Below are 16452 nucleotides of genomic sequence, written 5' to 3'. Positions count from 1 at the left end.
CAGTCGCTTTAACACAGAATACTTTTTCAAGTGCATCGAAACTAATTTAGGTTTCCTTTTTCTTTCTTTCTTCTTTCATAGGCCCCTGACGAAGGGGTGCAAAACCCCGAAATGCATTGGGTTGTAAAAATAACTGTGTTGTGTAGTATTTGACCAGTGTAAAAAACATGTGTGAAAAGACAATAATTGTTTATGTATTGTAATGAACTGTGCTTTATTTCATTTGAACTGAAAATGACATAAGTTACAAAAAATGTTTTTGAATTAAAAATATGACAAATGGAAAATTTTGAAAAATATATCTTTCAGTTAGTGCGCACTTGAGTCCTTGTGATCTCGCGATCCCTGGCTACATACATTGATTTAGGGTGTTGGCAGGCACCAATCTAGTGCAGCACACATACCGTACAAACGATCCATCTTGAATAACAGAGTGCATTACCACCAACCATTTATTATTAGTTTTGTTCTGCACACATGTGGTATTAGCACCATAGACAAAATGTCTTTCGAATCTATAGCATCAATCACGGACAACCGTGCCAACACTAAAGTTTACACATCAGAGGAAGCAACGCAAATATACAAATTAATAAAGGAGGCTAAATCTTTCGATGCTCAAGGAAGTTCAGTCACGCAGCAATTGCGACAACTAGAATACCTAACTAAACGTGAATTAAATCAACGATTGCACGCAACCACTTTAGTTCAGTACCACCGTGTGAAGAGAATCCCTCGAGGACTAAGGCTCGCAATCAGACCTATGTTATATCGTTTGAATAATAACCCCAAGTTCATGGAGAAATGGTTTGAAATTCTTAATAAGTGTTCTCTTGACTTAATATTGCTACTAATAGAGGAACTGGCCAAAACAATCGCAGAATTAGAGGAAGAAATATACAACCTGAAATCGGAACTTTCTAAAAGAATGGAGGAAGAACCGTGGGGTAAATTCCTTGAGGATATGGACATCAAACTGGAAAGATATGGGAAGGAACTAGAGGAGACCAAACTGCGAAAGTTTAAGAGAGACACCATAGACTATAAACTAAACGAGGCCTACACATGGGCAGAAGTCTATGCGAAAAGACGCTTTACAGGCAAGAAACAACAGGCAACTTCATCTCAAGAGAGTATGGTCTCGGACAGTGAAACTAGTACTACCAGGCAACCGCTTGTCCAGGAACAACCACGGAAAAAGGACTCTGGAAAAACAGTAACAATTGATTCAGCTTCCACATCCACTATGGATCCTTTTTTAGAGAAGGACCTCAACCTTGCCAAACCTCCGGATCAAGTCCCACCGCAATCTGGCGACAAAAGACAAGAAGAGGAAAAGGCAAAAGAGAAAGAAAAGGAGAAGGAGCAAGCGAAGAAGCAGGGGCTACGAAGTCAGAGCAAAATATCGTAATTAATATTTCGAAATATTCTCCATCTAAATTCGAAATTCAGTTACTGAATAAAGGCCCAACTTTTGTGAGTACATATCGCACCAATGAATTGGAGACCGAGGTATCTTTCTTTAAGTTTATGAGGATTTTACGATTGAAATATTTCTTTACCATTCTGAATCCAATAGAGACAACTGAAAACACGGATCAACAATTCAAACCGAAAAGTAGTTTTATGGCACCTGTATCACACAAGAGTTTAGATTTATTTGAAACCCTTGTCAAAGCGGATATGACGAAAATCAGATACGAGAGCAAACTACAGAACCTAACAAGAGCTGAATTGAGTGCTTTACGCACTCTTCGCAACAACAAGGATATAACCATTCAGAAGGCGGATAAAGGAGGAGGATTGGTAATCATGGACACGGAGTTCTACATAAGGAAAGGCAATGAACATGTCCTAGACACGGAAGTTTACTTGAAATTGCCAAAAGACCCCACTAACGAGATTGCTAAGAACCTAGATACCATTCTTGATAAAGCGGAAGAACTAGGGTGGATTACTATAGCAACCAAACGATACCTAAGGCAGTTATACCCAAGGAGACCAAAAATATATTTCTTGCCTAAAATACACAAATGTTTGCAAAATCCGCCAATTCGTCCTATTGTTTCAGGATGTTCTTCAATTTTCGAAAACTTGGGCATATATATTGATGCCCAGTTGCAAGCTTTTATGCGAGATTGGCCAACCTACCTAGAGGACACTTCACACTTTTTAAGAAGCGTGACTTCGTTGGATTTACAAACTGAGGAAAGTTTGGCATTATGTACAATAGATGTTGTGTCACTCTACACATCAATTCCTCACCAAATGGGCCTGGAAGCCATTGAATGGGCATTATTGCGAATGGATATACCACCAGAAACAAAGTATTTAATCATGCAACTACTGGAGTTTTGTTTACACAACAGTTACTTCGTATGGCAAACTGAGTTCTTCACACAATTAAGCGGAACAGCTATGGGTTTTCCAGGGGCGTGTATTTACGCAAATATCTTCATGGCAAAATTCGAGCTGGAGTACATCTTAGAAGATATAACATGGCAAACTGGCCTTTTGTATTACAAAAGATACATTGACGATATCTTCCTAGTCTGGAAGAAACCAACAGAAGATCTTAAGCGCAACATACAGAGTCTCAATCTAATCAATCCGAGGATCAAATTTACAAGCCAAATTAGTACCACCACTCTTCCTTTCTTGGATGTGCAAGTAAAAATTGAAGGGAACAAGATGAGCACAGAGCTTTATAAGAAACCAACTGATAAAAACACAGCACTTCAGTATGGAAGTTTTCATCCGATTACTCTAAAGAATAACCTACCAATGTCTCAGTTTATGAGAATAAAAAGGATAGCATCGGACGACGCTTAATGTGCCAAGAGTCTTGAGAAGCAGAAACAATGCTACCTTAACAGAGGATATCCGGAAAAACTAATAGACATGCAAATGGAAAGGGTAAAAACAATTCCTAGAACTGTATTACTTCAAAAAAAGACTAAAGAGACGAAAAAGAGAATGGTATTCGTATCTAAATATTTGACAGCAACCAGAGAAATTAAAAAGACGATACTCAAAAGATGGGACATTTTGCAAATGGAGAGTGATTTTGACCACCTTTACGCACAGAAACCGCTCTTTGCATACTCAAGGTCAAGAAACATAAAAGAATTATTGAGTAGACCAGATGATATGATATTAGAAACATCCAGTCCTAGAGGCACAACCAAGTGCTATAACTGCAAAAACTGTAATAACGTAATCACTGGCAACAAATTATCCCATCCCAAAACAGGAGAACAGATAGGGCTTAGACACTCAGCAAATTGTAATGCGGAACACGTAGTGTATTCGATAAAATGCCCATGTGGACTATTGTATGTCGGCAAAACCGACAGGAAGATGAAAACACGTCTGGCAGAGCACAAAAGCAGAATCCGCAATAAAAATATAACTTCGCCACTCGCCAGACACTGGATTGAGAAAAATCACACAATAGCGCAAGTTCGTTTTCAGATTATTGAGCAAATTCCACAACGCCTAGGGTTGGACAATGCAAAGATTTTACTCAGGAGAGAAATATATTGGATTTGGAAACTACAAACCACAGTCCCTGATGGGCTCAATGATAAATTGGATATGATATGTTTTCTTTAAATTACAGGCCAGTATCAATAACTGAAGATCCAGTGAGGGTTGTCATTAGCATAGTGGCACTCAACATTAGTGAGATTACACGTGTTACATTTATCATAAATCAGATATTATTCATTGGATTACAATTATAACTTTTTTTCAGACATCAAAATACAAAAATATGAAATGTATGGAATTATGTTGACACTCATAATGTTTTCCTTTTCATTGTTTCTTTTTTTGCTTCTTTTTACTGTCACTGTCTCATTTCGCTGTTATTAGTTTTCTAAACACTGAACTAGTTGATCCACCTCAGATCATATAGCTAGGAGTGGCTTTCAATACCACAGTACTTTTTGATACTTTTTGATACTATGCACTTGGCATCAACTAGCCACAAATAACCCCCTTCTAATAGGGCTTCCAGACGCTTGTCCTTACTCCATTAAGCGATCGGTTTCGCTGTATTATTCATATCAACACAGTTGTTAAGGTTCTCTAACACCATAGCAGGCAATACGTCCTTTTAGTGTTAATTCCTTTTGATAAGCTAAATTATCAGGGAGGTATATATTTTTTCGCCAACATAGTTTGGTAAGTTTTGCAATTAGCGCAAACAATTTACATATAACCCCCTTTCAATATGGCGCCCGCGCGCGTGTGAATCAGTCCGTTTTCGATAACGTGACCGGTTCGTTCTATAAACATAAGAGAAGGACCATAGGCTCCCGAGTATCCAACGAGGGAAGACGCCGGTACAACGCTGCTGCTTTGCAGTCTCCGGTAAGCGTTACTAACAGGGAGATTCTTTCATCTAGATGCGCGTTGGTTTTAATAAAATAATACTAAACGCGTCACGCGTTTATTTGTTTCCTATAGCGCGGGAGAACGAGGAATATCAGCGAGACTCTGCGATTCGGATAAAAGCTCGCAGGTAAATTAGTTTCAGCCCATATTAAATAAGGACGGTAATTTACTACACTTAAGGCAAGCCATTCATGGTCTTGATTTTCACATTTATTTTTACCAGATTCCTTCAACGCCACATTTAACACGTCCCTAAATGCACAGGTGAGCGTTTGTTGACTTAAATGGTGAACAACCCATCGTGGTTTATTTGGGATAAACATTGTGACAGCTTCCCTTTCTTGATCGGATTTTCTCTATAATTACCCACAGATAGTTTTATCAACCACTGGAAGTCAAGGTAATGATACACAAGAATATCGGTCTAATACCGTGTTAGTTACAAGTTTTTAGTATATACAACCAAGCAATTTGTATATTTTTTCAGACTTTACAGGAACCTCTCAAATCACGTTTTCTCGTCTCCAACCAGTTAGTTAGGTAAGGTAATTTAATAACAGTCGCTTTAACACAGAATACTTTTTCAAGTGCATCGAAACTAATTTAGGTTTCCTTTTTCTTTCTTTCTTCTTTCATAGGCCCCTGACGAAGGGGTGCAAAACCCCGAAATGCATTGGGTTGTAAATATAACTGTGTTGTGTAGTATTTGACCAGTGTAAAAAACATGTGTGAAAAGACGATAATTGTTTATGTATTGTAATGAACTGTGCTTTATTTCATTTGAACTGAAAATGACATAAGTTACAAAAAATGTTTTTGAATTAAAAATATGACAAATGGAAAATTTTGAAAAATATATCTTTCAGTTAGTGCGCACTTGAGTCCTTGTGATCTCGCGATCCCTGGCTACATACATCAATTATTAGAGTGGCAGACCCTAATGCAGAGGTCTAGCCCGGGACCAGGGTTCAATTCCCTGCCTTGGCGGGTCTTAGGCTCAAATATTCCAAGGACCTGATAATTCTTGCCTTGGTGCCTATTCTAATCATGGAGTCCCACTCTGCAACTCTGGGCAATAGCTTGCTTAATCTCCACAACGGCCCCCACAACGCTAAGGATGCCTGGCCTCTACCTTGTAGGTGCCCAGGAGTGGACGCCTCACAGGGAAAGCCAGGATGGGTTCCACAGCGGTATTTGTACAAGTGCCTTGAGACCCTTGTGGGTGAGTAGAGTGCTATACAAGTATCAACTTACAATTTACAAAGATGGAGAATGGGTAAACAGATCTGGATTGGGTATTTTATAATGGGACCACTATCCTCAGAAGGGTGAAGCCTTTAGAATCCTATTTATGAAGGTTGAAGGCGGCTTCCACTGCCTCCAGATGTCTGGCAGTTGGCACAGCAGACATAGAGAGAGAGAGGGAGAGAGAGAGAGTGAGAGAGAGTGAGAGAGAGAGATATTAGTGAGAAATATTGTAGTGGAGCAGAGGCTGATTTGAACGTTTTAGTGGGTGCTGTTTTTAACATTCTTTAGAAGACTGCTTTTTATTTTCCACTATAGCCACATGGGTAGATATAAATAAATACAAGACAAGCATGCTCACCTAGGCCAAAAGCACTAAACAAAATCCCCTGATTCACTGATTCAGGGTGTGACATTGAAATGCAGTTTGCAAGGGGCATGATGTGGCCATCTCTTTCAAATTGAAATTCAGGGACAGATGTACGATGCTTTTTAGCATGCGCAAACGGGCCCTAGACCGGTTTGTGCACGCTAAAAAGCATAGGCCCATGTACAAACAGTATTTTACGAATAAATTGCAACACGCAAAATACTGATTTGCGACCTGTTATTAGGAAGGGGAGTTCCCTTCCTAATAGTGACCGCAAAGCTATGTAAAAATGTTTTTTGCGGTCCCAAAACACTCACAAATTACCACCTACTTCAGGTAGATGTAAATGCAGTCCCAAATGGGACCACTGCCTGCCCTTAAAAAATGAAACAAAAATGTTTCTTGTTTTAAATGCAGCCCATATCCTTTAAGGAAGACAGACTGCATAAAAAAAGCTGCTTTATTTAAAAGGAGTCCCAGATATGGTAGTCTGCTGAGCCCAGCAGACCACCATCCCTTGGAGGGCCTGTCATACCCAATGGGCTCGCAAATTGCAAGAGGCTCATTAATATTCATGAGGCTCGCAATTCGTGATCCCATTGGGAATCGCAAACAGTGTTAAATACACTGTTGTACATGCTAAATAGCGCCTCGCAAATGCAATGCAATTCGAGAAACGCTCTTTGGCAGGCCGTACATCTGGCCCTCATTTTGTAAAGTGGATAGGACCCTTTATATACCTCTTCCCCTTTAGAATCTGAATGGCAGACCACAGCAAACTCTCACTGAAGTTTTTGAAATTGAAAACTTTTTTTTAAAAGCAGCCTCTCTTCTGTTTAAGGAAATCAACTTTGACGTTAACTAAAAATTACATTTTAAGTAACTACATTACAAATCCGTCATCTTGCTGTGCTGCACTGTCTGACAGGGAAAGGGCAGGAATCCACTCTATTTAACGGGCTACCTCGCGAGAAATCTGCATGGACTCGCACTGTGAAAGTTTGGCATCCTTTTTCGTGGAGAAGGTGCAGACAATCTATCGAGGATTTATACCATCTGTTCCCGGGGATGCTTCTAGTGTTGTGAAGGTCTCGGTTTCTGAAACTCTGTCCTCCTTGCCGGCCATGTCTAACGAGGTATTTGACACTCTGAGCCTCAAAATTAAATCTGGCTCTCCCTTAGACCCGCTGAAGCCGGAGTTTTTTACTCTTCTCCCGCCCCTCTGTCGTGAGCCCATCTTGGATCTGATTAATCTCTCCCTCAGTGAGGGCGTGGTTCCTTCCTCCTGGAAGCAAGCTGTGGTCAGCCCTATTTTGAAGAAACCCAACCTAGACCCCTTGCTCCCGGAGAATTACCGGCCCATCTCCCTCCTGCCCTGGACCGCTAAGGTCACTGAGGCACACGTGAACTCCATCCTGTCTGCCCATCTCTCTCGTAATAATATTCTTGACGAGAGTCAAAATGGGTTTTGCTCACAACACAGCACTGAAACTGCCTTGCTCTTCATGACTGAGCATTTGCGGTCAGTGCTGGATGCGGGGCAGACTGCGGCGCTCCTATTGTTAGACCTGAGCGCCGCGTTCGACACGGTGTCCCATGACATCTTGATGCGGCGCTTGGAGGAAGTAGGTATTGCTGGGAAGGCTCTTCAGTGGTTCCGCTCTTTCCTCTCGGACCGGTTTTTTAAAGTAGCCATTCCACCTGGCCAGTCCTCTTTCCATTCTCTGGGTCTGGGAGTCCCTCAGGGCTCTGCCTTAAGCCCCACACTGTTCAACCTGTATGTGAAACCACTGGCCTTACCATGACATCGTACGCTGATGACACGCAGCTGGCGGTGACACTCAGTGGGGACCCTGAGGTGAATGCGCCCAGATTCCGTGCAGGACTTATAGCTGTGGCTAATTGGATGCGTAACAACTGCCTACAGCTTAATGCTAAGAAAACCTGATTTTAGGGAAGCAGGCGGAATTTTGGGGAGACCAGTGGTGGCCTCCCGAATTGGGGGTGTCCCCCATTCCAGCGGCCGAAGTTAAAAATCTGGGGGTCTGGCTGGATTCCAACCTCTCCTTCACCAGTCATACAAAGAAGACAGCAGCTACCTGCTTTGGTATTCTGCGAGGACTGAGACCTGTCCTCAAATTCTTCGACCCTCCCACGCGGCAACTGGTGGTTCAGGCCTCTATCCTTTCTCGGTTGGACTACGGGAGTGCTCTGCTGCTTGGAGTTAATCAGGCTGAAGCTACTAGGCTTCAGAGGGTGCAGAATGCTGCTGCACGGGCCATTGTGGGCCTTCCGAGACGATGCTCCGTCTCCACTGTCCTGACCTCCCTTCATTGGCTTCCGGTCAGACAGAGAATCAAATTTAAGGCTCTCTGTCTGACATTTAAGATCTTGAAGCTTTCCTCCCCTCCTGCCCTTGCGGGCCTTATTTCTCTGTATGTCCCCACGCGGTCCCTCAGGTCTGAATCTCACCATCTGGCGATTAAGCCTAGGTTCAGACTGAGTAGGATGGGAGGTCGCTCTTTTCGTATTCTGGCGGTTGATCTATGGAATTCCCTTCCTGTACACATTCGTGCCCTAAACAGCCTCACTCTTTTCAGACGCGCGATCAAAACCCACCTGTTCGCCTCTGTTAATTGATTCCTCTTCTTTCAGCTTTGACCTGTTATGTTGTGGTACCTGATCAGGCGCCAGGACGCCCCTTCGCTGGGGCAGCTGTGCGCCAAATAAAAGTTTTTAACATAACATAACATAACATTTAGGTCAATATGGTCAATCCTGCCTTTTCCCCTGTTGTTTTTCACTTTTGACTGCCCAGTGCAAACGCAAGCACCCTTGCACCAATGTTACATGGGTACCTGTGTTGTAAGAAGGATTGTTTTTGTGAAGGAAGAGGCACCTTGCTGCACAAAAACAACCCTCTGAGGCTTTTTCCTCTTTCTATGTGTATTGCAGAATGCAGCACACATAGAAAAAAAGATGAGAAATACAAATCTTACTCCTCATTACCACTCATCTGGAGAGTTGTAGGTTGTTGGCACATTCCCAGGTCTATCAATTCTGGTAAATCAGGGAATACATCAAAAACCATTGATGTTGCATGGGAACACCCATGCAATGCCCATGTGAACACCTCCCTAGCACAGAGTAATGCAATGCTGCATTACTCAAGATTTACGCCACTCAGGGCCAGGCAAGGGTGACTTGCGAGACTTCATAAATATCATTTAGAATTTGTGTACCTCTTGCACCACACAAAGGGGCTTGTAAATAGCCCCCTTAGTGTCCTCATGCATTCTAGAATTGAACATTAGAAAAACAAAGGTTTGAATACTGACCAAGGACTGTATGTGCTTTTCTGAACAATAATGACTATATAAAGCTGTACCGTATGTGTTGTTTAAAAAAAATGAATGAATTTTTATTTTAGTTACAGTCTGTTTAATTAGTTTTGTTGCAGCATGAAGGTTTTAGTGACTCGCCCATACAGATCGTCTGTAAGCCTCTAGGGCACTATCAAATACTTTGTTATCATATTGAACAGCCTTCAATTCAAGGGTACATGTGATTTGCAATTAACAAAGTGGTCCACTTGAACTTAATGTGATTTATTCTGCATTAAGGTTCATTACTATACCTACATTTTGCTCATATAACAAAGAAGCAAACACAAGGAGATGATGGACTGAGAGCTGAATCCTTTTAGACACTCACCCCCAGTCACAAATCTGGGTTGGATCCATCATTGTTCTTTAGCTCACTTCGCCACCCCAGTTCAGACACAGCTATATGCAAATCAGTCTTGACCCTGTTCCTCATAGGAACAGTCCAGCCTGAACTGCCTAGCCATGTCTTCCCTAGACCGGAAACAAGCATCAGGGGACCGGTTTCTGGCTAGTAGCCCTCATCAGCCAGGCTAGCTTGAATCCAGTGGCAAAGTGAGCAAGGGACCCACGTCTGGGCATACCCTACCAACTATGGGCAAACAAAGCAAACACAAGGAGATGATAGATGGAGAGCTGAAACTTTTCAGACCCTCACCCCCAGTCACATATCTGGGTTGAATCCATCATCGTTCCTTTGTTCACTTCTTCACCCTAGTTCAGACACAGCTATATGCAAATCAGTCTTGATCCTGTGCCTCATAGGATCAGTCCACCCTGAACTGCTTAGCCATGTCTTTCCTGGACCGCAAACAAGCATTCTAGGACCGGTTTTGGGCTAAGAGCCCCCATCAGCCAGGCTAGCTTGAATCCAGTGGCTAAGTGAGATGGAGAGCTGAAACTTTTCAGACACTCACACCCAGTCACATATCTGGGTTGAATACATCATCGTTCTTTAGCTCACTTCGCCACCTAAGTTCAGACACAGCTATATGCAAATCCGTCTTGACCATGTGCCTCATGGGAACTGTCCAGCCCAAACTGCCTAGCCATGTCTTCCCTGGGCCGGAAACAAGCATCCTGGGACCGGTTTCGGGTTAACAGCCCTCATTGGCCTGGCTAGCTTGATTCCAGTGGCAAAATAAGCAAGGGACCCACATCTGGGCATACCTTGCTAACCAAGGGCAAACAAAGCAAACATAAGGAGATGACGGACAGAGAGCTGAAACTTTTCAGACACTCACCCGCAGTCACAGATCTGGGTTGAATCCATCAATGATCTTTAGGACTAGGTAGCTGTGCAAACTTTTACCTACATTTGTCCTACCTTGCTCTACATAACGGCTCTGGCGCTGACCTTTGCCTAGTTATGTGCCGGGTAAATGCTGTGTGGTTTACTTTGAAAACTAGCCTAAATTATTATGCATGACGATTCTTAGTATCACAGCAGGATTACCATCTTTTGTATGTATACTGTTTCCACGATTCCTGAGGGGTCGGGGTTGTCAGGTTCGATGGTTGCCAGAAAACTATTCGCTCCTTGGTAAGGTTGTGGGGCTTATAGTGGCACTATGAGCCAGCTGGTCTACAGACTAACATATCCTTTAGGGTGTATTTGGAATCAGTCTGGACACCAATCCCTTAGTGTATGGTGTCTAAAGGCACCGATCCTATATAGATTTTTAGGACCTACATGACATGGCACCACAAATGTTGGTTTGGTTCATATTTAACCGTCAAATCTGAGTAGTTCTGCCATGCCCTCTTAGAGATCCCTACTCACTTATACTCAGAGACGACTGGGATGCGAAGGAAAAACCTGCTATATATTGGCTGTAGCTTTATTCAAGCTTGAAGGATTGCATTTCCCTACATTGTGTACAAACCTTATTTTTTCCCTCTTTTTTTCTCGTAAATACTTCCTCCCATTATGTCTCAGACTGGGGACGCTAGTATGAGTGGTGCTGGGGCAGAGAAAGCTGACCTTGAAGGTGCTCTAAACATTTCAGAAAACTGCAGAAATGCACTTGCAATGAAATAAGCAGATTATGGGGTTTCATCATTGGGTGGGACGTAACGTTCGTGATTGAGGCAGACGAGGCATTCAAGACAGAGGTGTTCTATTCTTGGGTTAAATTCCCACCTGCAGATGCATGCATACATGTTTCATTCCTACAATCCGAATGAAATACCAAATGAATACTGTCCATACGAAGACATAGAAGTTCTGTTAATTTACCTTGAACATATTAATTGGTTTAAAGGCTCCCACCCCATGCCACAGATAAAGTGAGACTCTGTCCACTCAGCAGAGATTGAGCGCATTTGCCGGTCCTAGCTGCTTATACACCGCATCCACATATTTACACATTGCCAGCAGCAGGCTTATGTCCACTTCACAAAGAAATAATTAAACTATACAAGAATCTTACACAGTTAATGATGTAGCCACTTACAATTCAACCTACAAGGATCACTCCTGTGGCTCAGTTATAGCGGACTGCAACTAAACTCACCCCACAAACGCTGAAGGTGATTATCAGAAGAATGTCTACTAAACATGAGCAAATGCCATGCTGGATAGCACCACAGATAGCACAACTTGAGGCAGTTTTTCCACACAGTGGCCGCAAAGAGAACACAGAATACTGACAATTTACTTGCCGAAGGGCATAGCTCCCCCAATAGAGGAATGTACCACTTGGAGTACAGTTTTTGCTGCAGTTTATACCAGAATGCATGGTACACCCTAAATAGCAGTCATACCAGATGTATTAATTAGATAAAGAATGAGTAGGTGGCAGAACCTGCCCTGGACTTGGGGATGAAATTTTGCCCAGGTATCAACAATTATGTTTGCTATCATAAAAGGGGAGGCAGCTGTGGTGGCTATACGCCAACGCCTGAGGGAATGCACTCCTGCACAACAGGAACAAGAATTACCAAATATTATCAAAGATACCAATGCTTCACTAGGTAGAGATAATTTGGGAGCTAGACCAGTGAAATCACTATTAATGGGTACTCCTGAAAAGGATCATTCACAGCAAGCACCCAATTCTTCTTAAAAGAAATGAGACAATAAACATTCAAAAAACAAGTAAAATATATCACAATCACAGGGTGGGTCTTCTCAACAGGGACCTTCTGACAGGAAATATAACCTTTGAAACAGTGACAATATTAAGAAACCTGGCAGGGATCAGGATACTGATACATGTTCCTCTCGTTCCTTTTAGGGTTTGTCAAAAAAAGTCAGAGAGGGGAGGATGGTCAGAACACATATCAGAAGAGCGAGTCAAGCCAAGAGGCACACATTGCACTTCAGGCTATATTATCAAACACGAAGATAAACCCAAAAGTAAACCTCAATTTAAGAAGAAGAAAGTAGCATGTCTTAAAATAAAAAATGCCCATGCTACTGAGGACTCAACTATTGAACGGGGAATGGACTCTGACAATGCTAGACAGCGCAGCAGAAGTAACAATAGCTCGCCAGAACCTGATGAAATTTCTGCCGACAGCAGCCTTGAATGAACATAACACTGTGTAAACACCTGAAAACTGGGTAAGTGTCCTACATCAGTTATACAAAATTATGCCTCTAATGGAAGGGGACATACCAAGAAAAGTGAAAGGTATCTTTTGGGAGAACCTGACTTTTGGATACGATATCCTTTTGGCTGAGAGAGATGGTGACTTGAGTTCATCTTGGATTGCCCAAAGGGGGAAGAGGTATTTTTACCTGCTTTCTCTGACATTGTTCCAGAATCACTAAAACACACACACACGCAGGAGTGGGCAGTAGCACTAGCTTCTGCATTATACCACAATCATGTAGGGTGGGATGCTGAGTCATCTCACAAAATTCCAGTTGAAACTACTCCTACACTACAGAGGCAGTACCCAATAAAACACAATGGAAAAGAACAGGTCAGGGAGATCTAAGATCAACTTGAATACAAGGTGTGATTGAGAATTACACCTCTTCCATGAATACTCCTTTGTTTCCTGTAATACAATCTGACAATTCATACCATTTATTTTAAACTACAGGCATATACACACATGCATGAAAACATTTGCAGTACAAAATGCGCACAGTGCTGCATTAATGAATAACATTGTGCCGAAGAAATAGAAAACAACACTAGATATCTCAAATGGATTCTTTTGTCAAAATATAGTGACATTTTGACAGCATTTTCAGCCCTCCGCTCTCAACGCCAATTCTAGACTACCCCAGGGGTATAAGAATAGCCCCGGGCTGTTCTCAGCCAGAGTATCAGAGTTACTTCAAAATTGTGATGAAGGGGCATTTTCCTAAGTAGATTATATTTATCTGATGGGTGATGAATTATTAGATCACTTGGACAGAGTAAACAACATAATTTTGAGAGTTGCCGCAGAAGGCTGCAAATGTATCTTTAAAAAATCAATAATTGCCAACCTCAATGTCCTATTTTTAGTATATGAGCTATATATAAGTGACGGAAAAAGCCTAGCAGCTAATTTTTGGGGAAAATGTGTGCTGCTCCAACCTCCAAAGACTCTGAAAAACCTGCATTTCATTTTAGGATTCCAAAATGTTGGCAGATCATATGTTTTGGACTATGCAGAAAAAGTGAAACTTTTCTACGACTTCATTCGACCTGATTTTTGAGTTCAACATTGGACACGGGAACAAACAGAAATACTTTGTTCTTTACAAGCTGACATGATAACTTCCAAACACTTACATACACATGTGAATACTACGAACTTGGTGATCCGTGCAATAAAGGTCAATCAGGATACACCTACCTAAACTTCAATGAAAACAAAATGGTACCCATTGCATACAAATCCCATTTTTATACAAATGCAGAGATGCGTTTTGCATCCATAGCAAAAATACTGACAGCAGTACAGACTTTGGACATTGAAGAGAGCGTCCCTAAAACCCACACACATACCTAAAACGTTCATCAATCCTAAAAGCTTTGTTCGAAAAAACTTGACAGGACGTTGACTGCCGGATATAAAAAAAAATTGGATTAGAACGCTGCAGTGGTTTGGTTGAGAGATCGGCTAATCTCTTCTAATCGTGCTTGGTCCCCGAAAAGAACCCCCATCTAGTTTACGTGGGGTTCGAAACACGTAGACTACTTCTGTACAAACAAGTGTGGCTATAATTTTTGGGTTTCTGCCTTTTTCCAAAAAATGATTGAATCTTACATTGCCACAGTGCAGAAATCCGTTTCTTCAAAACATTCACACTGTTTGTTTGTTAAATGGCTCTGTCTTTCAAATAATGGGTGAAATGAAATTACCTTCCATTTTTTTAATGTTGATTTGTTCTATGTTACATGTTTTATGTTGTCCTAGTCGCAAATCGCAATTTGAGAATGTATCCCCATTCATTCCTATGGACCTCTTGGCCCATAGGAATGAATGGGACACTTATTCCTTAATTGCGATTCACAATTTGCTCATTGCAATTAAGGAATTTTAGGGATTCGCAAAAAAATTGTGAATTATTGCCTACATTCCATTTTGCAATTCTCAAATAGAGATTCCTTAAAAATCGCTATTTGAGAATTGCTGAATGTAAATTTCCTACATATGCCCCTATGCGATTTCTACCTTTGGGTGAACAAGACTTACTTTGTTACTCCCTGGCTGCCGCTCTAGATTGCAATTGGTCTACATTTCCTAGTACTTTGGACAGGTGTTGTGTCTATTTTTTTCCTGCTCCTGAATGGACATTATTTCCCAGAATGCTCCACAGTACAATATGTGAACTTGGTCCTGAAACTGCATGCATCATCACATTATTGAAGTAAGAGACTTGCCCTTAGTGAACATTACAGCAGTTCCAATTACTGAGGGGATAGTTTGGGAAAGATTTGCATATGATGTATGTTTGTCAACTGAACATTTGAAAATACCACACTTGTTTAAAATTTCTTTGAATGATATCATCACCTCTGGTACTTTCTCTGATGATTGGGACTTTGAAACTGTAAATAATATGCTGTCTGATTTAGAACAATCTGCTGCATTTTCCAGTAATGAATTGTATGATGATGCGTCTGATTTTGAGACCATATACTGTCATCACTTCTTTAACAAAGCATGTATCCCACGTTATGTTTTCACTTACCATCAAAGTGAACATTGCCGAACACCACCGAAAGGTAGTTAACAAACAATTGCACAGAAGTTTGCTTATTTTTCAGGGATTAACACTTCAGACAAGACCTCTTATTATTATAAGATTACACCTACACCTGCAAGGAAAAATATGTTCAAGGAACTAAGGCCTTTTTTAGAGCATGCCTCATACCACAGCAAATTATTTTCCTGACCAACACAGTGCAATAGACTTCCTATTCTTATGTCCAAGATAAAAGTCTTGGACATACCTTGGATTCCCTCTTGTACAAACTTTGAGGGATGGCGAAACTATACACAACATAGTGAGGATACACTAAATGAAATTCTACATGATGGTTCATACAATTCATCAGACCCCAATTGGAAGTGATGGCTAATTTTGCCTATCAACACAAATAGGTTTCGGTCAAGATTCTGGGGTATCGCCGAAGAGTTTAGTATCTATAGGCCTGGCCAATGCTGCAAATAAATGGAACACTTGCAGGTGTTGACATCGTACTGTGTTGGGAAGCTATGCCTAGAGTGGCTAAAAACCTCAATAATGTCCTAGGTGAAGCAACACTTGTCCTTAGTATCAGACAACATGGATCTTAGGGATTTTTTGTTAAGTCCCTGTAAACCACGTCAGAAGCACTTCCTCTACGCTATTTACGAGGTATAGAAGATCTCCCGGCAGGAGGCTGCTGAGAGATTGCTCGAGATTTACACGGTTAACCTAGAAAAGACTTTGGCTGTGGTCAACAACAGCATGACCACACTGACTTCCATGATTTATTCACTGGACATCATTGTGTCTTCTACTATAGATGTAATAGAACAGGATTTGTCTATTCTTCAACATGGGCAATCACAATTGCGATCCATTCTATTATCAAGCTGGACGCTACACTCATT

The sequence above is a fragment of the Lissotriton vulgaris genome, chromosome 4_1 (genome assembly GCF_964263255.1).
Source record: "Lissotriton vulgaris chromosome 4_1, aLisVul1.2, whole genome shotgun sequence".
NCBI classification, from domain to species: Eukaryota; Metazoa; Chordata; class Amphibia; order Caudata; family Salamandridae; genus Lissotriton; species Lissotriton vulgaris.
Note: the sequence above shows the minus strand (reverse complement) of the source record.